At 39.3% G+C, this 25,987-nt stretch overlaps 1 long non-coding RNA gene across 3 annotated transcripts in view; it reads right to left on the reverse strand.

The window, feature by feature from the left end:
* LOC116789973 overlaps window positions 1-25,872 on the reverse strand; it is a 69,155-nt gene extending 43,283 nt beyond the window's left edge. For all 3 annotated transcript variants that reach the window (XR_004358211.1, XR_004358210.1, XR_004358209.1), the window contains exon 1: window positions 25,003-25,872. This is a non-coding gene — a long non-coding RNA (uncharacterized LOC116789973). The remainder of the gene's footprint in view (window positions 1-25,002) is intronic.
* Between the last annotated feature and the right edge of the window lie 115 nt (window positions 25,873-25,987).

Raw genomic sequence — 25,987 nt, forward strand, 5'->3', positions numbered from 1 at the left:
CCTCTGGGAAGGATAAATCACAGAGCTATTCTCACTACATTTATAATTTCCACTCAGAATGAAATGTGCTCTCCATTTTGTGAGAATATAAAATCTCAAAAATATAAAATCCTGTCTCAAATGTAAGCAAAACGCCAAAATACTGACATATTTTCTGAATGAAAACAATACTAAATTCCCATCAATGCTATTTGTAATATTCTATCGATTTCTAGAATGCACAACATATTATTGTTACGTTTTTTACTTCACATTTGGTTTTGAATGGAAATTCTTTGTTTTGAGCAGCGTGGTTTTTCAACTGTAAAAATTGCTACTAGTATTAATTTATAAAAGACAAGGACTGAAATCTAGTTCTAGTGCTTTTGTCAAAGTTTAATGAATATTATGTTCCAAAATTCTGATCCTCAGTTACATGTTTTTTCCTTAAGCTACAAAATAATTTGGGGGTTAAGCTAACTACTGTGGGGATGGATAAAATCCATCAGTGTTTAACTTAACCAGTTGGAAACAACAAAGCTTATCCCACTTCTTCAAAGCAAATCCAAGTCTGCTAACCTGGGAAACTAACAAAAGCGCTTCTCAAAAAGGCAAAAATTTGAGGCAGCACTGGCTGAAAGGGGTTTGTGCCTATGAACAAGAAAATTATTTTCTGATTCTTTGATCTATTCTTCTCACAGTGAAACTCCATATATACATAAGCTATATGTATATACCAAGTCCTCCTGCGAACTACAACTTGTGCAAAATCCCAATTTTTTTTTTGCTACCTGTTCAAGTAAATGAGGTAATATAATTTCAAGTCTGAGTATTAGCTCTTCCTCTCAATGGCTCAATTTATAATACTTAAGTTTCCTCAATATTGCCTCTATTTTTAGAAAATAATGGAATCAGAACAAAAAGATGAAACTTTCCACAAATGGAGACCCAGAGACAACACAGATTAAGTCAATCAAAATCCTTCAAGATTTTTTAAACATTTCACTTTGAATTTTTTGAAATCAATTTAAATTCCTAAGTGAAAAGTCACTTGGACCAAAAATGTAACTTTTAATTTAAAAGAAAAAATCCAAAGAAATATTTCCATAGTTCCAGAGCTTTTCTTCTGTAGTTTTTTAAATAAACACTGCGTCAAAAATTATTTTTGCAAAACAAACAAACAAAAAAAACAAACCAAACCAAAAAAACAAACCACAATGCATCTTTGATTTCATACTCTCATTTCTGGGGAAAAAATGTAGAAATAATGTTGACTGCCTCTACTAACCTTTAAACTTGTAATGGTTACTGGTCAGGATGACAATCCTTGCTTCTCAGGTTTATGATGTTGAGCAATTGTGCAAATTAGAGGGAGATCAACTTATCACTCTTCTTGTGATAAGTAAGTTTCAAGAGATGATAATGCTTTGATGTTACATGTGATATAGCTGAGTGAATGAATGTAAAGCAGGAGGATAAGAAACTGTTTTATCTAGTTTTTTCTTCCCTTCTGTTGTCTGTTTATGCTGTGACATTTTCTTGTTTTAGCTCTCTTCTGCTTCTTTGGAAATTAAATGAGATCCAGTATCTCAGAGACTACTGGCACTTACGGATTAGTGAGACTAACGTAAAAGCAATTAGTGAGGAAAAAAAAAAGAAACTAATTGCCTCAATTTGATTTAAGAGGAAATTTGTAAAAATCCTACAACCAAAATTTGCAGCAAAGGTGATGTTTGATAAAAAAAAACAGGCCTGGGAAACCCAAGAGAAGGTGCATGAAAGGCACTCTCCTGAATTAGAGAACTCAGAAGAATGGATGAAGGAACGGTGGGGCTGCAACGACACTGCAAGAGTGGCAGCCTCGTGTTCAGCCTCATCAGCAATCTGCCAGCTGGCACCAACATTTTCTAAACATACCCAAGACACTCAGAACAAGATGTTAAAAGCAATGCATTGTGCTTGGTTTATACCAGGGAACCACAGATATATTCCACCTGGATGCCAGAACAGTCAGGTCTCGTGTGTTGTACATGGGAAGACTATATTTGGAAACCCATTCTGACAGCTACACTTCTTTTGAGTTGTTGACTGCCTAAACGCAACTTTTTACAGATCGGACAAGAATGAGTCTACCTAATCCTCATAAAAAGGAAAAGGATGTTTGTGCTGTGATGTCCCTTTGCCAGAATATATTCATGTTTATCACTTAGGTACATAGACTGAAAGCTGAGATGTTATCAGAGAAAATAACTACAAGTATAGGTATGTACTTTACTGTGCAAGTCATTAAGCTAATCTGAAACTCCAGCTTGTGACTCGCTTTCCAAAGAGCTCTTTTTAAAATCTGTGATACACGTTGATTTTGATTTAAAAAGTTTAGTCTAACTTGTACTCAGAATGCACTACTCTGCTGTGTTCAAGTTTGAAAGGTCATTTTGCAGCTTCATCTAAGGGAGTACAAAGAAGCAACTTTTAAAAGTACACCAAAAGCACAAAAACCTTCTGTTTCTTTTCTATAGATTTAGAGATTCAAACCAAAGTCAGCACTAAGTCATATAAAACTCTCTAAACCAATCAGAAACTCATAACTGCTAAGGGAAACACTAACTATAGGCAAAACCTTAATTTTCTGCATTCTGTGAGATGGCAAGCAAAACAGTCCTATCTGGGCAGCACTTCTGATGACTGCATGCCTGGGAAAGGCTGAGATGCAGGGACAGCAAACTTCACAAGCCTCAGTCCTGTTGTTCCCTGGTGGAACCGATGAAAGACAACACAGTGTATTTGTGTGAGTATCCATGCAGTGGATCATCTAGCCAATCTTGCCCCCAGGCTCAGGAAGCATTAGATTCCTATCATCCAGGTTTTCAGGTTAGTATACAAAATACAGACAGAGGAAGGCTACTAAAATGTGCGCAGACTGTCTACTTTTAAGCATCTGACTTAAACGCTAGAAACTGTACTCCAAGGGCATCTTTCTTCAACTGCATATGCAGAGAATTTGCCTGTGTGGGCTCAAATCTAGGATGTAACTAGGTCCCACTTAAAACTGTCAGCTGCTTGAACAGGCAAAGCCACAACATCCCTTCTTCCTGGATACTCAGCCAGGACAGCGGGTCACGGGCAGCACTGCTATGCCCAAAGCAGGCAGGATGCAAGGACCACAGAGTGTGGGGGGAAAGAGGTTAGTGGTCCTTCTTCTTTAAAAGTACCAGCTCTGAGTGCTTCATATAGAGACCTCTGTAACCGAGGCACTTCACAAGCACATAGACGCTCAGACTGCCCAGGTGAAAGTCGGGCTGGCCTCCTGTGGCTCCAGCTGGAAGTGCTCTGGAAGATACACAAAGTGAATGCCTGCAGCAGCTGACATGGATATCACAACCTGTAATGATTTTTTCACCTGTCAGAAGAGTGCAAACCCTGAAAAGAATATAACTTCACCAAAGCCAGCACATTAGTTTACAGGGGAGGTGGCTCAGGCACAGAGTCCCCAGGACCTCACTGTTTCAGCTTTCTGCAGGCCATGGTTGGGTGGGGGGCATAAAGAGCCAGTTCTATGACTGTTGTGAACAAACAGCTCTTTCAAGATCACCATTCCTATCTTCAGCTAGCACTGAATGTACTGCTATTTGCAAAAGGTCAAACTAGATTCACCTGTGATTAATACAATGAGGAGTTTGATTTTTACATTTACTGCCATACTTCAAAGCAAGAACTAAGAACACACTGCAAATATAACTCTTACCATCAAACTAATCCCATAACTTATGGTTACAGAAAACATTTAAAGTTCTTTGTTTGAAACCAGATGCATTTTCAAGAGCTCTTCTACCTGATTTTGTGCCCACACGCTTCAGAAGTATCTGCGTGTTACATGCTGAGAATAACTTATACGTTCCAGTCACAGGGGAAGGAGTAACTCAGCTCTGAACTAACATACACTGCACAAAACTTGACTTTTCAGCTATGAAGGATATAAATATTTCTGAGATAGAAAACTAAGTGCTTGACTAGAAGACAACATGAGGCAAAGGCAGGTTCATTAGTCATCTAAATTTACATAAGACATGCCTACCCCTACCTACAACTAGGAAATTTTGAGAAATATATACACAGAAATACATACATTTTGATTCAAATTGGCCCATTTGAAAGGAAAGATGGTTTTGATCAACCTTTTTAAGTTTAAGATAAAAGCCTCCAACACAACTGCTAAACCAAAGAGAGTGGAGACTTGAACAGCTGAGGAACTTTGCCTGACCAACAAAAGCAATTCAAGGAAGGAAGTGCTCAAATCAGGATTGCCAGGAGAAAAAAATAGCTGAAAACATTTATTACTTTATCCTCTACTACACTATGACAACTTTATTTACTGAACCAAACTGCTTTGCTTGCCAGCAGAAATATCAGCCAAGCAGTCTTCTACCCCAGCAATACATCCTTGTTGTTTACCCAGGAACCCATCCTCATTTTATAGTGCTTCTAGATGTAATTCACAAACCCCTTGGACTCTGAGAGGTTGAAAGTGCAATGGAAGAATGAGAAAAATGGCAACTGAAGACTACATTGAGACTATTTCTCTTTTTTCAAGAAATAAGATCCAGGTCTAATATTTTAATACTGAGTTAGTAGTCCTTAGACCTCTTGAAGAAGTTTTGTTGTTCTATGGTTGACAGACACTGAGATCAACAGGAACAACTTTGTGTGCAGATGCAAAATGTTTCACAAATTGCTGCTTAGGCACAGACATGGCATTAAGCAGTATTCCAAAGTGAAATCTGTATCCCTGCATTTCAATAACTAAAATCCTACCTATTTAAGTAAATCTTAACATGACAGAAGTCATTAAGTTTCTCAGGATTCATTAGCGTTCCCCAAGTAGATACTGTAAGAGTTTTGTTAGTAATTATTTTTGCAGTGCTATCACTGGAACTTCACAGACAGAAGACACAACCAACCTGTGTAATGCATTAGTTAACACAAGCTGTAACATGTTCAAGTGCAATTCACACAGAAAAGACAAAAGGCTATGTCAAAACATTTAATCACTGTTCCCCCAAGTAACAATATAATTCCATATGTCCCAGAGCATGTTTGCAACAATGCATCTACACAGAAAGTTCAGCCCACGCTCAATCTCAAACTTTTCTTCACACACCCTCCGTAAAGGCTTTAAGGCTTAACTCACAGAGCTTGCTCTCTTGACTGCTGGGAATACTAAACCAAAACTCACACTGGGGCTTCTTCCACATCATGGAAGGTAAATGCAAAAAGTAGTCAGACTTGAATCCTGAGCAGGAATTTCTGCTTGTATTTGCTCATTTGAAAATCAGTTCTAAAAGTAAAACCTACCTAAATGAAAAATTTTACCTCCTGTCTTCCTTCTCTAACTAACCCAAACTCCAGTCTTTCATCTGAAAGGTTCACCAGACTCTAGTGGATTGCCTCCCTCTTTACATCCACTGACAGTTAATTTTAGTTCACCCAGTTATTTCAAGTTGTCCGGAATGTCTCATCGGACATCCATTTAAAATAGCAGAATTACAGTGACACATAGCGGGTTGTAATTGAAAGAGCCAATGGAGAATCTCACAATTAAATTGGAGAAATACCTAGGAAGAACCAGAGTTTGACAATAGTTATTTTTGTCAAAGCATAATATTTGAAGCAGTGGAAAAGACCGTGTCCTTGGTGCTGAGAAACCTGTCCTTCCAGGTGAACATCCAACACAATGTTCTCGTTACCAGAAGAGCAGCACAGACAGCTCCCTGCAAACACTGTGGTATGATGTATGGCCAAAAGCACATTGATGAAATAAACCTCAAATCTACCTAGCAGTGCCCTGGCTAATCTTCAGGATGGAGAATAGAATGTACTCCATCCTGGAAAGGCACAAGATTTCTCTCTCTCCTGTGACAACTCTGTGGTGCCTTAGCACATCCCACTATCTTAGGGGGAGACAGAGGCTGCAGGAGAAGCCCTGAAAAAAAGGAAGCTGCTCTGGCCACATGGAACCCACCCCTTTATCACAGGGTATCCTCAGGCTCCTAGGAAAGACATTTCGCAGTTCTGCAGTTCTTCCCCTGTCCAGCAGAACTGACTTTCTCCCTACCCCTGGAGGAAGAACAAAATGCTCAGATTTTTTGAAGGGGCAGAGAAATAAGAGAAAAGGCAGGTCTGTGGTATCTGCTAAAGTGAATTTCCTTAGTTTTCCCATATATAAGAAAGGAACAGTCAGAACTGCTAATTTCCCTTTATATCATTTCGAGTACCTGGCCAAGAGATAGTTGATGGGGCTTCCTGAACATGAGCAAGAAGAAGCACCAGATCCCTGTGGACACATAGGCCACAAAGGCCTCTTTGCCCTCATTGTTTCCTGCAGAGACAGGAGACACAGGACTCACACAGGCCTACGACAGTGTGTGACTGTACTCACAGGTGTGACTGCTTGTGAAGCCTTGAGTTTGGAACAAGGCACTGAGCTTCAGTCAGAAAACCCTGCTCTCTTGGGTCTTACACACAAAGGAATATTTGCTCTCAGTAGTTAAACATGTACACATACAGCAACATCAAAATGGATCTGATGCTCACAAACTGGTAACAGGTTTAAAACCCTACAGTTTTTCCTGATGGAAGCCTAGCATTGTGTAACCACTTGAACTGATGTTAGGGGAAAATATCTATTGTTTTATAGTGATTTGAGTTACAGTGAAGGGTATTTTTTACTCTGCTCTCTTTAACAGTCTGTATACAAAGTGCCAAAGCTTGTCTTAAACCTGCTATTTACCAGAGTGAAAAGATTTCCAGGTATGAGGACAATGCAATATTATCTGTTATAGATCAAAAAATAATAATGCTTGTGATAGGATATGATTTTTTATTTTCTCATATTTAAGTCTATATATTGTCTAGTATTGTTTCACCGTTGTCTCATCATCAAGATTAACATTAAATCAAACAATGAATTATTCACGAGGCGTGAATAAATGGAATTAGCTTTTCTAGCATTCACTCTCTAAATCGCATCTTCTGGATAAATGCCTTTTTTTTTTTTTATGTCTGAACACTAGAAATAATGACCTGGCTTGCAGCCTTGCTAGATTAACTCTTGTTAGGGTGATATTTTTAGATGAACATAGGTCTCATCAACCAAGAGATGTCAGGTCTGCTATCATTCCTGTCAGCTTCCCAACTTCCAACAGCTTCCCTCTCCATCCCTAAACTCTACCTCTACCCCTAGCAGCCATGGTACCTGGAGCTCAGATGATTTGTTGAGCTTGACTCATTATCTACTGTGTTGTAACAGCAGTTAGAAACTGAATGACATTCAATTAAAATGATATTAGCAGCTCAGGAGTGATTTTGTTTAATTTACTCCTACTCAGATGTAAAAACATTAGTGACTTTTTTAATTGGACCTCATAATGTCTAACTCCTACTCAAATGCAATGAAATTAAAGACTTTGGTGGCTAAATACCGCTTAATTTACTCCTACCCATCTATAATGACATTAAAGATGCTTTAGGGTAGATATTGTTTCCAGTCATTTATATTCAAAAGAAATCTGAGCTTATAGGTACTATTATTGAGCATATAATAAAGCATATAATAAAATCATACAAGAAATTTATCTATACAGTAGGGGATAGTTGGCTACAAGTAATATTAAAAAGTAATCATTCATTTTTAATGCAAGGATATTAAAAAGTAATGTTAAACACAAGAATTTGTGAAGTTTTCTGTTCTTCACAGCCTCTTCAAGGGCATAATCCTTTCCTTTTTTAATCCAGTGTGTGATTTTAGATGAAACATTTTTATTAAATTACACATGGTTTTCTTAAGCGGTATTTCTATGGTAAATCCAAGCCTGACTTACATCATTGCTGGGATAGACAGCCAAGGTACTTTTCAGTAATGGGGTTCACTCTGCTCTCTAACTGTGTGTAACAGTTTAATGCATTCTTCTGAAGTTCAAACATTTTAGAGAAGGATGGGGTTCTCTGTCACACACTACATCACCTCCCCTTTAAATATTACTTGATCTACACTGAGTTAATGCTTTTTGCATCTGATACAAGTACCTGGCCCATGTTTTGTAATGTCCATAAGGCTGAACCATCAAATCCTTCATGTCTCTTTTACTCACACAAAAATTCCACTCATTTGGCCTCTGGCATATTCCTCTCTTCCCCTTTCCAGCCTTAAAAACCAAAATAGCTACTAAAAATGCCTTCCCTCACTTAGACTAACTTCTAATTATTGAAATGAAAAGCATTTACAAAATTTCACTTATGCTTGTGTTACAAAGACAAGCTGTGTAGATGACAGATTTGAGATGGAAGAACAAGATTTCTGGTTTAATCTTGTGCTCTCATCTAGTATGTGGTTATGGAGATATTCAAATGGAAGGACCTGTTCCAGGTAACCAGCACAAACCACTGCCAAGGGAGAGAGGAGATAATTCTCTTCTTCCATCTTTGGGATATACAGCCAGCATCATTGTCCTGCTGAGTGGTGGGTGTTTCAGTGACTGTCTTTCACCCTGCTTTCCAAGTGATGGTATCCTATAACAGCTTCTCTCCAATCCAAATGGAACATGGTCCCTTCAGCTCTTAACAGCAAAGCCCATCAGAAACCGTGACCCTTGATTCATTTTCTGATTCTGAAGCACAAGCCAGCGCATAACTTCTGCTGCAAACTAGTTTAAAATAATGCCTTAGTTTATGATACTTTATAATAATTGTAAGGTTTCACCGTAAAAATCTGTTTTAATCCAAAACATTTGCATGCAATTTTGTAATTCTTTCCACTCAAATCTGGAATTTGGACATGGGAGATTTAGAATAATTTTTCCCTGGGCATGGGCTTGCAAGGGGCTAGTTAAGCAGCGTGGGCTTGAAACACTAAGGAGCTTCAACGTTATTTTTGAGAATTCATAGCAACATTAGTAACGATATAAGCTCCTAAAGTTAAGCACCGACTAATGCAGGCCCTTCATGTGTCTTCTGTTTTGACCTGTAGTGGGTCATTTACCAGGTCACACAATAAAAAGGACACTCTGCTCAGCTGGAGCATACCACTGATATTTGGCATATTTACATTTAGATATGATTAATACAATTATCTCCATTTAAAGTGGAGACCACCGAGCATTTGGATCTCTGTTGTCACTACATCTTTCTCTCTCTTCTTCCATTCTGGCATTTCCTTTCCTAAAGCAGTGTCTGAGTAACCTATTGCCAATGGGTACAGTGCACATTTTTGATACAGTGACTAATGTGAATGATATAGGATAATGTCTGCAAAAGGGAACACCAGTAACACACCATAGAAAAAAAGGTGGATATTAAAACCAGTGATTAACTGACAAAGGTGTGCCATTCCAGGATCACTGAAGTCTGAAACATATACAAAAAATACACAAGGACTTTTATTTGTTTTTCATGTCTCAGATATTAAAGGTATCATTAACAGAATACATTTTAAATACCTTGCAGATATAATGAAAGTGACTCAATATCATAAATTCAGATGTGAAACAACAAATTTCAAGACACACAGCCAAGTACATATTTGTCTGCACAGGAAGCATTTCAGGGTGCAGCATAGTAAAGCACAGACAGCTTTACTTGTAGTTTTGTGTGTACTTACCCCAAAGCCAGAAGCATTTTTGAACTCAAGGATTCTCTTACAGGATGACGTTCTTTAATGGACTGAGACTTAAATGCCTACACTGTGCAAACATGCTTTATATTAACAAAACACAATATTAGAAAGAGCAAGAGAGAACATACACCTTTAGCAGGAAAAAAAGAAATCTGTATAATTGTCTTTTTCTAAGATGGGCACCTAAGATGGTCAAATCTAAATTGCCAATTAATCTTCATTTAGTTGTCCTACTCCTGTAACATGTCCCACAAGCAGATCACTTCCCATGGAATGCAACCCTCACCAACCACAGGAAAGGACAGTCCAGAGTGGGTGTAAGAACATCAACTCCTTGTCACCACAGTGCTGATCGGGCAATCCCATTTAATCTTGATGATGTAACCCCAACACATTTACAAGGCACCCTAATTCTCATTATGGGTTCTTGACCCATTATATGGAGCATTCGAATAGCCTATGTCCTCTCTTATCTAACCTCATTTTATAAATCTACTATTTAACATATACACTGACAAACCTCATATATTTTCCAGTTTTCTGGAAAAAAGAAAAATTCCTTTGTCAATATCTATTTCTATCACCTCAGCTAAAGGAAATATTTCTGTTGCAGCTAATTCAGACTTGTTTTGGGAAAGAGGAAGATCCTCTCTAATTTCCATGATGGAAATTTTAATAAACAGCACCCTCAAGAGGATTAGAACTCAGTTCCTTTACTGTTTGGGTAAAAAAAAAAAAAGAAAAAATCAGTTGCTAAGCTACCACTTTTGAATACAGCCAGAATAATTTCCAAGGGTTATTTAAGGTGTTTAACTACAGAGCAGACACTGGAATCTGGGTGTGCATCAATACCCCCTGTCACAAGTGCTGCTGTGGTGGCCCTGAGGCATCTGCACAGTTCGGTGTGAGGCTCCCCGAGATCAAACAGGCAATCAGTCCCCATTATGAGGTGATTCTTGGAGGAGGTGGCTTTGGAAAGGGATGAGGAGACAGGCTGTTTTGGGGCCCCCCGTTGCCCTGCACATTTGGGAAAGTCCTTGTGAGAAAAGCTAATGCCAAGACAGTTCTCCTGTTTTGTTCTGAGGGTGAGTCGTCCCACTGCCATCCTGGCTTGTGGGCACACCTGGACTGTTTCCTTACACTACACCAGCACGAGACCCTGACACATCCCAGGGGCATTTGGGAAGGAAGCATAGCAGCTGTACCTCACTCTGAGTAATGGGAGGGCTGACTGGAGCTAGAGATGCACTGCCAGTGCCCTTCTTCTCCAGGATGGGCAGGAGGTCTGTGGGCAGCTGCCAGGAAGGTTTTACAGCCCCTGCCCCTGTAAAGCTCAGCCTAAGCCAAGTCATCTTCAGAGCCTTGAAGGAGAGCAGCTCATGTGGAATGTCTGGATCTAGTAGTGAAGAGATCTTAAAAATCATGTCTCAGAACAGAAATTGGATGCGCTGAGGACAATTTGCATGGCATCAGAAAAGTCGCTCTGGTGCTTCATTCTACCATATGATGGGGTGTACATATTTTCTTTGCAGAAGTGACACCATCCAGATGTCTCTTCCCTCTTCCACTCATTCTTTCCAACTGAACACGTATCACATCAATGCCACTAAAACTGATTTGCTGGCTTTTCAGTGCTAAATTCACTGAAAAGGAAGACTTCCAAGAATACCAGAACACTCAGTGTTAAATACAGCTGTGATTTACAAAGTGAATAAATATGATTCCCATTTGGATGTTTCTCTCCAATGTTTTGACAATGCTCACCTACCAGAAAATTTTGATCCTTGATCAGAAGTTTAAAAAGAATCTTGTAAAAAATAATAGAAAACCTTGAGCATGAAAAGACAATTAGATAATTTAGAAAAATTCTTTTACCCTTAATTTAGTAAACTGACTTTCAAGGAATATATGTTATGTTCTCACTGCTGCAAAATTGCACTCAGTTTGTTGTATTGGCAAATGCTGTTATCTGGCCTTTTTGTTTGAATTATGAGCATTTTTCTTTGCATTTATCAATTTTTAGGATAACTTTCATGTGTTAAAAAGATATCTTTGCCTTTTAAAAACTCATTGTGATCTAAGGAAGCCTAAGCAAGGAGAGCCTTCTGAAGAGTGGTTAGATTAATGCCTAATGTTGTTCCAGAAATTCCTAGACATGGAGTACCCAGCCAGATACAGATGTGACTGGGACTGTCAGAGGGCACATTTAATCCAACTGCCAAAAGGAAGCTGCTTTTTCAATTCAGAAATGTTTTCACAGTTGCACTTTTGTATGAAGAACTATTTTTAAATTACTTTTTTAAAGCATTTTTATTATTTTTTTTTTATCTAGATGCTTTTACTAAAGCTAGACATGAGATGATCCACATATACTGAAGAAAACTTGGGCAGAAATAACACTCATCTGATCATTATTCCTTGGAACAACAATAAACAGCTGCTTATCTGTGATCATGCTACTTGGCTGTAGCATTAACTTAGATATCAAAACTTCCAAGATCCACATTACTGTAAGCTCCACAAATTATCTGTTACACAGACATGAGTGGCTCTGGTCCCACTATTCTAAGATAATTAATTTCCTCCCCTTCTCCCAAGTTTTACCACCCTTTCTTGGCATATCTGGCCAATTTTCTGACATGAAAGCCTTACTCAAACATACTGATTGCTTACTTTACTTGCCATGTACAGCAATTTTGGTTAATTATTTTAAAATCCGTATATATACAGATCTCTCTCTATATAGGCTCCATATGAATAAGAGAGGTTAACACGTAGCAATTACCTCCATCTTCTAATTGCTTTACTAATTTTGAGATAAAGATAGGTAGGAAATTTTTGCATAGCTGTTAATTAAGATTTATTTTTCGCCCTTCCAGAGTAGTATAATATACTGGTGTAGAAATACAGCTTAACCTACATTTCACACTCAGCCATATTCCTTTTTATGCTGTAGTTAACAAAGGTGTTCATGAATCAGCTGAAAATCTCAGTTCATAGCTGGATGACACTTTTCTTCAACTAACAACAATCCTCAGTTATAAACGCCAAACAGGAAAAGCACATCTGTGAAAAACAAGCCTCTTAAACTGAGACTGAACAACAATCATGTGTGGGTTGTGCTTTCTATGCAGCAAACTCTGGGAAGACCTTTCTGTGAACAGCTATCTGATAACAATTGGAGACGCTTTGGTGTTCCTTCTCGCCTCCCACAGCCCTTTGTATCAGCAGCTCAGCAGAGAGAGTCTGACAGCAAGATTCCTTTGTCATTTGAAATCTCAGGTACTGTTACTCAGCTCAGTGCTGCACAAAAGAACCTCTGCTGCATGCCTGTGTTTCTACAGAAGAGAGGAATTTCTCAATGGCTCGCTCTGGGTGTGTGGCATGAATCGTTATCCACAAGTTCTCCCAACAAATCGCTCTCTGCTAAGCAACCTTCCATCACCTTGGTCTCCCTGATTTACTCACAGCAGCACCCACATTTCCAAATAACTGAACTAAAGCCCTACAGTACCTACCTAAAGCCCTACCTGTGCTGTACACAAGGACCTGTGCTGCATGCAGCTCCTCTCCCAGCGAGCTGCAAGGGTGAGGAGAGCAAATCACCCATGCTTAAACCACCATTAGGTTCTCCAACACCATCCAGAAAACCATAATGTCCAAGTCTATAAAAATGGAAACTCTAAACTGAACAAAGTCCATCTGCATATCCAGATCTTAGTGTAAGAGGTATTTCCCAATCATTCTCACAAGCCCACCAGAGAGACATTGCATCTGAATACAAATATACAGAAGCATGAACATGAGCAAATAATTATCAACTTGGCCATAGACAATCCCCCCTCCCTTTTTTGCACCCATAATGTTAAGGAATAACAAAGTATTTGCAACATTTCATTTGTTGTATCAGAAACGGCTGCAGAGAGAAAGGACAAAGACATCAGCACCCGCAAATTCACATTTTCCTCTTTTTCCTCAAGCCCCACACCAATATTTACATAACTCAGCAACAAAAAAACCAAGGAAAAGTCAGAGTTCATTCCTGAAAGAAACCCCCTCTGACTGTTAAAGGCAGACCTCCCTACCCCAGAAGAGCAGATTGAAGCCATGCAAAGCTTCTTACATCAAGAATACGGCCACACATTTTAGATAGATGTAACAAACACTTTTAGTTTTGCAGAAAGTTCTCTTCCATCTCAACAGAAGGCAAGTTCTCAAACACTTCAATGACATGAGAAACAGGCTCTAATCTGCTCACTTTCCTTCTTGCCAAAACTGGCTACAATTTTCCAACTACATAAGACCATCTTTCCCAGTCACTTAAAATCCCAGTCACTGGAATCAGAGCCTGACGACAGTTAATTTATTTGGACTCCTTCTATCTCATCAACATTCTAGAGCTCCAGGCTGTAGCATAATCTCAGCATTTTTCTCTCCTGAAAAACAGATGCTACTAGGAGGAAATAACTTTATGCTCTGCAACAATTGTCACATTCCCAAAGACAACATCTTCTCATCCCTTACATCAAAAAAACCTACCAAAATAGAATCTTTCTGTAGACTCCTAGGAGTTCCCATCCATGGCTTTCCATACCTATACTTGACACCATTTGACCAGTTATAATTAAAGACGAAAAGGGGAAACACTGTTGAAAGTCACCAAATCTCTGATGGGTTTTCTCCTATCTGAAATCTGTGCTTATGAAGAAAAAGAGCTTGCTTCACAGAAAAGGTTGGGAATGTATGTTAAATTCAAAGTGCTATTATAGTGATGAATTGCAGTGTGTAAAAGTCACAGCACAAGGCTCTGGAGTACAACCACCTGTTCTGTTCCTACTTGCTGTACAAGAGACAGGACTTCTATCCTGTACTTCTGATTTCTCCATCTGTAAAAATGTGAATAAATAACTGTTTAACATAGAAGTTACAACATCCATTGCCTTAGCATTTGCAAGCCTTTACAGGTCCTAGGCTAGAAAGCACTCACAAAAGCTGAAAGTAACATTAGTTTAGATCATATTTTCTGCATTTTTTGTCCTCTCGTTCTTAATTTTGAAGGACAACTGCAATTGCGGTTCATCCATTTAGGCTTATCCTAAAGTCATTATTTGTTATGATGCTGTTCCTGCCTTCAGCTACAAAGAAAATTACTATCCCTACCCCCTCACAGGCAGGATTAACAGCCACAGAAAATGAGTTATGGTTAGTCTAACTGACAGGAGCTCAGAAGCAAATTTGTTTTCAAAAGTCCACCTAAGCACAGGAAAGAACTCTGCACCCCGTGTTTTCTTAATTCTTTCTCTCAGCTACGTAAAGAAAGTACACAATGTGTTTTTCTTCATCCCCAGTCTGCACTCTCGAGATGTACACCAAGACCTCTCTGTGCCAAAAGTAGTATGTGAACTGAAAGGTCTAAAATCAGTGGTTCTACACAATATAGAATTTGTGCACTCACATCAAGTTGTTGTATAAAGAATGTATTCAAAATGTTGTCAGTGCAGGTGGATCGTTTTATTTGCAGGTGGAATAATCATTGTTTTACTTAGGTCTCTGTCAATCTCCAAGCAAGTAGGCTCCTTGTTTACAAATACAATTACAATTTGTACCAAATTTGCAGTAACTAGCTTCATCATTTTTCCCTCAATCCATAGTTTCACCTTTCTTAGCAGAATAGGTACCAGATGGAGCTGCATAGACTTATTTTGGCGGTATTGAGTTTAGAAGAGTCATAGATCCTGGCCTGTTTGTAATGCTCTTTATCAGCAGATTGATGGGCATGCTCATCCACCTTGCTCAGAACTAAGGTGTAACTCAAGTACCCTAGGACTACTATCAGCTTTGACCCACTGGACACTACTGAAAAAGCATCCTTGAATAACCTGAAGACAAGACCCTGTGGAATAAAAATATAGATTGGATGCCAATATGCTGCACAGTGCTTAACCTCACACAACAATGATCTCCAAGCAGCCTTCCAAAGTGGTAATAATTCAGTTTAGGGATTAGTACAGCTTCCAACCAAATACACTTCAAAATCACAAGCCATGTTAAAAAACACATGGCACCTCTGTTCTGAAATTATTTTGAAGAGATCTGGTTTTTGGAGTTGTTGTAGTGTAAAAATGTACTTACCCAGCTGCAGTGAAGCAAAATCATAGTGTTCTCCCTCATTCACTGTAATCAATAAATGAAAACTAAATAAATTTAATTCTCACCAAAAGCAAGAGAAAATACGAGGTCAATAACAGATGTACAAAAGCTGCAGCTTTTCACCCTGCGCCCCCAGGACACACTGCACGTGTTCTCTGTGCCACGTACATCGAGTGGTACACACACCACCAGTCACTGGGAACATTGAGGATAGTACCAATGAAGCACATGTGTTCCGATCTGTGCTGTGTCCAGCCCTGAAAGCAAGGACACACATGACTGAAGGGCCACATGTGCACTCCTGCCACTATGAACAGCCCCACTAAGATCCATGGCACAGTACAGAATTTCCTACACAGATCCAGGCTGTGGGATCAGTGCCTTAGTTGTTTCTTGCCATGAATACCAAGAAAACAATGACAAATCTCTCAGAGTTTACCTGGAGCACATGTCCTTATCTTGCTTTGTGAGCTAAAGCCCAAGGATTTCAACTTTGGTTTGTTTGGGGGTTTTTTCATCTAGAAAGTCTTTATATGTTTAATAAAATATTTATGAGAATGAACTGAAGTTTTACTGTTTTCAATATCTCCTCTACCAAACTGGAGTAGATGCTTTGCTAGATTAGATCATATGTTACCTTTGCATACTAAAAAAGTAGATGGAAATACTGACTTACATTTATTTTAATACAATTGTGTAATTTGAGGTTTATAGAGCCATGCATAAAGCATTTGTTATTCCACTTTTAACAAAACTGATCCATTAACTCTGACAATATTTTTAGTACGTAGTTTGCTACAAAAGCATGAAGACATGCTATGAATCATTCTGGCATTATGAGAGTTAATAGAATACTATATATTTTTCAGGATTATTAATATTTAGTGTCGTTCAGTAAATTAAAAAATCAAGTTTAACTAAGGTTAAAAATATCTGATGATACAGTACATAGATGATTGTAAATGTATATTAATGAAGCTTTACACAATTGACTGGGTATCTTTTCGTTAATCACTCACAAAACCATGCCAAACATATATCAAAGACTTCAGCTCCTTTTTCATCCAATCTTCCGACATTTCATTATTATGGTTACCTGATTAATGGATGCAATAATATATGTGGCATGATATGATATGTTCACATTAAATTTTAATCAAATATTACTAAATTCAGAAAACATTAAGTAAATCATGACTGATGAGGCAATATTGCTGTACTGTCATATTGATGGTTAGAGAAACTCACTATGGAGAGTTACAGATTAAGGAAGAGAAGTAAATCTTATGAGGAAATAGAAGTATCTCAAGTTTAACTAGTTGGTTCTTTCAAAATTGCCTTCCAGCCAAAGGCTGAATATTATATCTATCAAAAGTATTCCACTGTCTGTAACTGATATGAATGTTTTGTTTTCTTCTGCTGCAAGTTGTCTCATTCTTTAAAAGGTATTGATTAACATATACTCTACACAAGGGCCTTTCCCAAAAGATGACGGCCTGGGTAGTGAAAAGAAATGTAAGCTGGGAAAAATTAGCCCAGTTTATTTAAAACCTTGCTATGCCCTGAGCAGCAGGGTGTACATGGAATACTCTCGGTCTGTTCATTTTTACCCAAATTACACTATTGTTACTTTGCAGAAGGTGGGCAGGGAGATAGATGGGGGTTACTGCTCACAGCCTTGATCTGCAAATGTAAGATGGTTTCATTCTGGAACACCAGAGAATGTGCCTCTACTGCTGCAGACAGCACCTTTGTTTTCAGCTTTAAGTTAGTAATTAATGTGTTCATCTGAAAATTTGGAACTCATATTTAGCAATAATTCTATACTGCATTTTAAGTGGCAACAAGGAAATAAAACACTGAACCAGTTTTTACTGCTGTGTTTGAAACTGAAAGAGAGTTAACTGTATTCATCTAACTACATTTCCTGTTCTAGTGAAATTTCAGATGGGACATGCTTATGTTGTCCTCTGTCTGCCTTAGACATCCATCTCGCCCTCTCCTCCCTCCTATAACTGAAAGATTCATCCTATAATTTTGAGTGTTATTCCTCTTTATAACAAACAAGTTATTTACCCAGAGAAAACTTCCATCTTATGAGAGCAGATGACCCTTCAGAAGCTAAACAATGAATCCTGAAAACCAATAGTGGAGGAAGTACGAGCTAAAAGACTGCAACAAAACAATTCGACCTGTTCTGAAAGAAACTTATTCCAAAGAATTTAGAACTCCTAGAAACAGACATTCTGAGGTGCTAATTCTAAACATTCAGTCTTATAACCTATAACTACGCTTGCATAGAAATCAGTCCCATGGGACAGACAAAACTGGTCTCTTCTTTCGTTTGTACCTTATAAACAGACATTAAGACAGTCTTGTCATATGACTATCTTTTTGATAGACTCTGATGCCAAGATATCAGATGTTACTGGATCTTATTTTGAGCATGTGAAGTAGTGTACAAGTCCTGCTTAACTGCATAATTAATTGTATTCAAAAATGAGTGCATTGCATACTACTTGCCATGATATCTTTCCAAAGTCTCTTTGCTTCTTCATGTCCTGGTCTCATTTTCAATCCCTTTTCTTATTTTGAAAGATTATAAGGCGTGTAAAGTTCTGCATTAGGTGGACATGGTTACCAGCATGGGAAATCACAATACCAGTGCACTCCAAATAAATACTACTCAACTCTGCAGCTATATTCTGAATATTAAGAGCAATAAATATTTAACGTGCTTAGCTGGAATTTTTGATTTTTTTTGACAACTTGCTTTTTGCTAGAAGTCATTCCATATAAAGTATTTCAAGGGAAAGCATACGGATAATAAAGGCAGAAAAGAAAATTAAAATGCTTAAATGCATACAATTAAATTAAGGAACAACTGGAAAGAAGCACTGAGTACTTGGTAGCTCAGTTGGTTTCTTACTGGTTAGACCAATGGCACAAGGATTTCAGTTAAACACCTTCTTGCTATAAAAGTGGGTTTGGAATTTTTTAAGTGTGATTAGTTCATAAAACCGAATGTGAACAGTTATGAGAATAATTAAAGCAAATCACTAAGTTATCTTCCTCCATACCCAGATAAGTTTTGTACAGTTACAAGATTAAAAAGCACAAAATTCCTGTGAGTGTAAGACCTAATAAAAATGGAAGAATACATCCAAACCCACAGTTCTTACCTCAGGCAAACTCCTACTGGTGTTGGCACCTCATGCGATGCAGAGAAGAGTGCAGACACTTCAAACAAAATTGCCTGGAAAGGTTTGATTCACTCTCACTTGATTAATTGAATGAGTATAATATAAGTCAGTCTTGCAGCTCTTGCTTTTCTCAGGAATGGAAACATACCAAGAAGAAAAAAAGAGGTAACTCAAGGTCCTCAGTAAATTTTAGATCACAGAGCATGATGTTATGTCTCAGGCCTCCAAAACTCTGCTGGCTTCCACTAGAATCCTCTGCTAAAAACAAGATCCAGCTTTTAACAACCCAACATAGCCTTGTAGTCTACAGCATTGTGTCAAATACCAGACCTCTTGTCAGAAAGTCAACTCCAAATGGGCCTATTTCTTTGCGGTACAGTCTCAGAGGGGAAAAACAAAAGAATCCAGAAAATTTTTGACTGAGTACTCAGGATATGTGATGTTCACTGGATTTTGATGAAGAGGCAGTTTGTATGGGCAAGGAAGGGAATAATGTTCTGTCCAGAGAAACACAGCTGTGGAGTTAGGATAAGAGAGCCAGTTTGGAAAAAGAGAAAGAAATCAGCGCTAGCAATACAAGAACAGAACCTTCATACCCATTAGCAAAGTAAAGCTGCTAAACAAACCTACTTTTGTCCAAGCTTTTTAAATCCCAGAAACTAAAGCTGAAGGGTCTTTTATGTTTGTGGATAGGGCCAGCTGAGAGAAGCATTATTCAGCTGCCAGTGGCAGCATTTAGGAAGGCAGTAACAGAGGCAATGATGCAGTGCCAGTCCTTTCAAAGATGAGTGTGAGTGGAGCAACAGGTCTGAGTTGAGGAAATAGGGGCAGGCCTGTGGGTTATAAGGGAGAGGGAATTTATGGCAAGGGTGAGAAAGTAATGAAAGGGAGGGTGGTGGCTTTACAGTAGAGTTGTAGGAAAGAAAACATATTAAGTAATGTTAGGAAGAGACTTCGGGCAAAGGAACATGAGTGAAAAACATGGAAATCCTCACCTACTCAAGTCTGATTTCTCCTCACTTTTAAACAGCCAGTTCTTTTTGACCTCCATTTTTGCTGGCAGAAATAAATCAGCCCTAGTCAATTCAAAGGAAAAAGTCAGTATATCATTATGCTCTCACAAAATACTGAAAACAGGGAAGTTGCTGCTCAGCTTAATACTGAGGGCTTATAAACACAAAGACAAATAGAGTTTTCCTGGTATCTTGCACCTGGACAAAGTAATGCAAAGGAATACTACCTAGCCTTTCACCATTCCCACCAACTCCTTTACCTAAATTAGTTGTTCTAAGCAAAGAAATCACACTCTAAATATAATTAGTTACTTGGAACCTGATCTAAAGCCTAATGAAATCAGCATAAAGCTTACAGAGAGAATGAGCTATAAAGAAAATATTAGTTTGATTGCTGTGGGCAAAACTACTTTCAGATCTAAGCAGAGGATTTAGCTATTTTATTCTGCAAGCAATGAGAAAATATCTTCTTGATTCTAAATCTAAAATAAGAGATCTAATTAATTCTAAAGCACCACAATCATCTACATTACTTCTTAGTATGCAGAAATCTAATAGTTTCTTTTTTAAACAGCAATATTTAAAAATGCATTTAATTTAAATGGCTGTGGTTCCTCTCTTCAGTAAACACATGTGAAGGCATACATTGTGTTTAAATATAATACATACAGCTAAAATCATGCATCTGGGTCAATCCTCTGCATGTAATCAGGATTATGAAAATTTAGTTTTTCTTATCTTTCTCAATAAATGGTCTATGTACAGACGACTGGAAATTTATTCAGACATGGTCTTGGTTGTGTTCTTGTTTTTTAACTCACCAGTTCTTTCTTCCCTGCAAATCTGACTGATTTCAAATTCTATCAGTTGCTCTGGTAGCCAAGAAAAGTGCCAAACTGTGGTTGCTGATTTCTAAGCTGTGCTGAAGTTCTTTCAGAGACAAAATTCCCATGCCAAGGCATTGTAATTGCAAGTTTCGTGCCCATTTTAATGACTCGCTCTTTTGGTTAAGATTGCTGACCACATGTAATTATAAAGGAAAGGTCACAGAGGACCTCGAGAAGGCAAAATCCAAATAGACACAAAAGGGGGAAAGGCGACAGGAGAAGGTTTTAATTTAGTTTACACCTTCTCCAAGATTTCCGTCCTGAGCCTCCCAGCTCTCTGAATGAGGTTCCTTCAGCCCCACTTATCAAAGCCCTCCTTCATCCACTGCCTTGCCCACAGCTCCTGTCAGGCATTCCCCAGAGGCAACCCAAAGAGACAGGGCACATCCAGGGGGAGATCCTGAAATCCAGTTATTCTGAAAAATCTGACAAATGGAAGGAGGCCCATCAGCCTGATGGCTCTGTACATGTGTGGTGGGAAAGAAATTGTCAGAGGCATAGGGGAATCCCTTTTGTTTCAAAAGTGCTTCTTCAAAGAAACAGATATCCCCATCTCTCTTTGAGGAAGGCACTGTGTGGGAGGCTCTGTGGGGCCTCCTACAATGCCATGACTGAGAAGCCTGTCTTTAACTGGAGCTTCACTGAAAATGCACAGTCCAGATAAAATGCAAAGGCACAAAGAGTAAATAAAGAAGTAGTCAATGCTAAGCAAAGTGTGGGCCGAGGAATTCTGCCTCCTAAGGAGGTGACAGTCAAATGAAGCTGGCTCATCATGTGTGTCAAAAGCAGCATCAGACAGGTAAATAGCAATTCTACACTTCCCTCCTACTCTAAAATTCCACCCTTAAAACGCAGGGTATTTTAGGAAGCTTCCTGCTGACAGGCACATCCTGCCCAGAATTACATTTTAATAGTTCTTCTTTTAGACAAACATTTAATCTATACTTATACAGTCAACATGCTATTCCCATGCAGTCCCTCGGGAGGAGCAAAACATGCAAAACACACAAAGGGTGGTAATGAAAAGAAATAATCATTCTGTGCTCATTGATGAGTTTGCAGATAATGGAGTAGAATATTTACTATGGTTCTGTTTTCTCTAGAGGGCAACTTTTTATCTCTTAGATAACTCTGTAGACACTGGCAGGAAACAGTAGCCATTTTCAGTCCAGTGCAGTGGAGGCTGGTACACCATCTGGAACAAATACGTGACATCCAGCACTCCTGGATCTTGGTAGTTTGGACAAAAATCCACAAAGTGTCCCAGGACTATTCTCCAAGTAAAGAAGAACTTCCATACAAACTGAGATTTTTTGAACTAGCAATAACATCACTTTATCACATTAAAGCTAATTTTACACAGGTAAAGTTACAGGTTTTACTTGCTTTCTGCAGCCACCTCAGGACATGGCAACATGATGCCTCTTGAAGGACCAGGACTCAAGGCTCAATGATATTTTCATCTTGCCAAAGCCAAAAAGTATCACGTATCTAGTGTGTGTGGGGGGGATATCACACTAGAAACTAAGTAAGTTGAATACTGCATTGCAAACAGCAACACTGAGGGCTCTGAAGGAAATCCTGTGTATCACCAGCAGTTTATAAAACATGAGATCTTAAAAAGTAATCTTCTCAGGTTTCTTTCTATTTGCCTTCAGTTTTTTGTCAGATTTAGATATAGGAAACAAAACATTGGCACACTAGTCAAGGAAAATGCTCCATTTAAGCATTTGCTAACAGTATCTGGATGAGAAGAGGCATGGCCAGGTCCCCAGAGGGAATTACCGTCGCTGCTAGCCTTGCTGGAGGAACAGCAATGACCACTGCTGGTTACATGAACAACAGGCATACTGTGACACACTGGCTTGACTCAATAACACAGCTCCTGAAACCTTCATTCTGTCAAAACAAGATTCCTCAGTCCTTTAGCTCCCACTCCACAAGTGGTAAACTGGCCCAGCATCTTCCTCCTTTTTCCACTAAAGGTAATATGTCTTGAAATAAACATTGGTTGTCTCTTAAAACCCAATAAATTAAATTGTCTTTCCTGAGCCAGCAGCAGGAGTAATGGAAAACGTTTCTCAGAATTAGTTTGTTTGATTTCTAAGAAAGTGTTTGACCTAATGATCTATTTTAGCAAATTGGTATGACTTATGGATAACTGATAAGCACACAGCAAAAACCAGCTATGCAGCTACTCATCACAAGGCAAACATTTTATGCAAAATTAAAAATTATACACAAACTGATCAGGAATACAGTTTAAACAAACAAATGAAAATCTGCAGTTTCACCACTGATGATGAAAAAGTTCATAAAATGGCTAGAAATAACAGCTTGGCAGTATGCAATTTAACAGCCAGTGTATCTAAAATCTCATCCTACATAATATTTAGCAAGATCATCAACATTTGCCTCTGGATTAATGCAGTATGGAAAAGGATAATCAGCCAGCTAAGTGTGTAAGATCTGACGTACAGATGCAAGAGAATAAGTAAATTGTGATACATTAATTCAGTATAACTTCATTAACAACCAAGCAACCAAGTTTTGTGCTCGATGTAAAGACCTCTGGCAGATTTTTCCTATCATGGCACTACTGGCAAGAGAGAGGAAAAGGCCAGGCAGCACAAGGCTAAGGGTTAGAGAAGGGCTTGTCATTGTGAAGAGGAACAGTGACCGAGTGGGATGGTCAAGAGGGGGGCTATACTCTTACAGATAAATGTTACTTCATGAATGTGTGTCTGTGAGCTAAAAGGAAGGAAAACACAATGGTTGGGCACAATAGAACAATTCCATTTATCTCAGTCTGAGTGTAAGTACTGACAGTAACGTGTCAAGTATCCTTTCTCCTTCACCCATGCTGATCTATCCCTTCAAAAATCGACACAGGACAACATCTCAGAGGGCCCAGGATCAAAACCCCTCTGGACTACATGGGATCTGGCTTGGTGATGTATAATTAAACCAAGTGATAGATAAATTCTTGCAAATGCAAACAGGAACTAGCGAGGTATCTTTGGGAAGCTCCTCACCAGAAGAGACTATCTTGTCTAACCACATGTTAGAAGGAAAACTCCCCCCAGCACTCCTGTGTTGCAGAGCTAGTCCCTACAGCCCAGGGATAGCTGAGAGCTATGGCATATCAGGCCGTCGGGGCTCCCCCAGAGACCCACAGATGCCACTCACATCTGAGGATCGCAGCTACAAAGGGCACAAAGGGAAATAGGGACTTTCTTTATGTGCTGCTAATTAGCTTTTTTACTTCTTGTTTTCTGGGTGTCTCATCTTCAGCCATGCCTTCTATCCTTTTCTCTCCTCCTTTTTTTTCCTGCCCTCTTTCCCCTTTCAGCCTATTATTACCATGCTCCTGTGAACTCGTGCCATCCTTTCCTGAGAAATGTACACACAGTCCCTTTACTGCATTTTTCTTCTCTAGTCTTCACAAAACACAAAGTTGTGTGGATGGGAGTGACCACGACATTCACTAAGTTCACTGTCTAACAGCTCATTTGCTTTGCTGGTCTCTCTCAAGACATTTTGAATAATTAATCACAGAATCATTATGGGCGGAAAAGATCATTGAGTCCAACCATTAACCTAACACTGCCAGGTCCATCACTAAACCACGTCCCTAAGCACCACATCTACATGTTCTTTGAGTACTTCCAAGGACTGTTATTCCATCACTGCCCTGGGCAGCCTGTTCCAATGCTTGACAGCCCTTTTGGTGAAGAAATTTTTCCTAACGTCTAGTCTAAACCTTCCCTTGTGCAACTCGAGGATGTTTTGTCTTCTCCTTTTGCTTGTTACCTGGGATAATTAACACTACTGTGCTGTTAGCATATACATGGCAATTTTGGCATCACTGCCATTGTCACCTGTTTCCATATACTGCAATTCCTGCAATGAAGAGCCACGAGGAGCCCTGGCACTTTTACTGCTTTGTGACTGTGGTGGGGGGACTTTTCCCCACAGAAACCCTACTCTCCCCTCAGCGTGACCCTCGGCGTCTGTCCCTTAAGCCTCTATCTAGAGCTTTTAAAGTGTTTGTTGATCTCCCATGGGATAGAAAGCTTTAGTTACAAAGCCTTTTTTATTACCTCACATTTTGCTATATTCCCAACTACAAGCATCCTCTGGAAGAAAGAGCTATCACAGGAACTTGAACTAAGAGGAAAATACCAAGAATATAGGTGAGATCTGAGGAAGACAGTACTCTCGTTAAAGCATTTCAATTAAAGTGGTGGTCTTCATGCCAGTTTTAAGCCTCCTGTGTGGCAGTGACTCTGGCTGCAGAGCTCTAGAGGTCGCAGACTGACAGTCCTTGACAAGTACATCAGGTAGGTTCTGGTGCTCAGGTACAACTACATACCAACTTTACATGCCAGTTTCAGCATGATGTTGGCTTACATCCACTATTTTGAATCACATCCACCTGATATTTATTAAAGATCTGGGAATACCAACTTAACACTGTACAGAATATGACGTAACTTGCACATAACTATTTCTTACTCCTTGAGAGCAATGTCACCTAATCCTAGGCGGGGTGGTCACTTGGCGTGTTCAGCCTGGAGGAGTCTGAGGGAAAATCTCACTGCAGTCTTCAACATCCTCTCAAGGGGAAGTGGAGCGGCCGGCACTGAGCTCTTCACTCTGGTTACCAGAGACAGGACCCGAGGAAACGGCACGAAGCTAAGTCGGGAGATGTTTAGGTTGGATATTAGGAAAAGGTTCTTCACCCCAAGGGTGGTTGGGCACTGGAACAGGCTCCTCAGGGCAGTGGTCTGACAGAGCTCAAGAAGCGTTTGGAACACGCTCTCAGACACAGGGTGTGACTCTTGGGGTGTCTTGCGGAGGGTCAGGAGGGGGATCCTCGAGGGTCCGTTCCAACTCAGGATATTCTAAGATTTCCAAATTAACTCTTTTCTTTTTTTTTCTTTTTTGTCCCCTCCTTTTTGGGGGCTAACTTTTCCGAGAAGCAGGGAAGAAGACGACTGCCCTTTCTCCACCTCTCCCCTCGGCGCGCGGCGCCCGTTGCCCCGGCGACGCGGCGCCGCAAGTCTCGCGAGGTGCGGCGCGGCT

Source organism: Chiroxiphia lanceolata, chromosome 8, assembly GCF_009829145.1.
Source record: "Chiroxiphia lanceolata isolate bChiLan1 chromosome 8, bChiLan1.pri, whole genome shotgun sequence".
Classification (NCBI taxonomy): domain Eukaryota; kingdom Metazoa; phylum Chordata; class Aves; order Passeriformes; family Pipridae; genus Chiroxiphia; species Chiroxiphia lanceolata.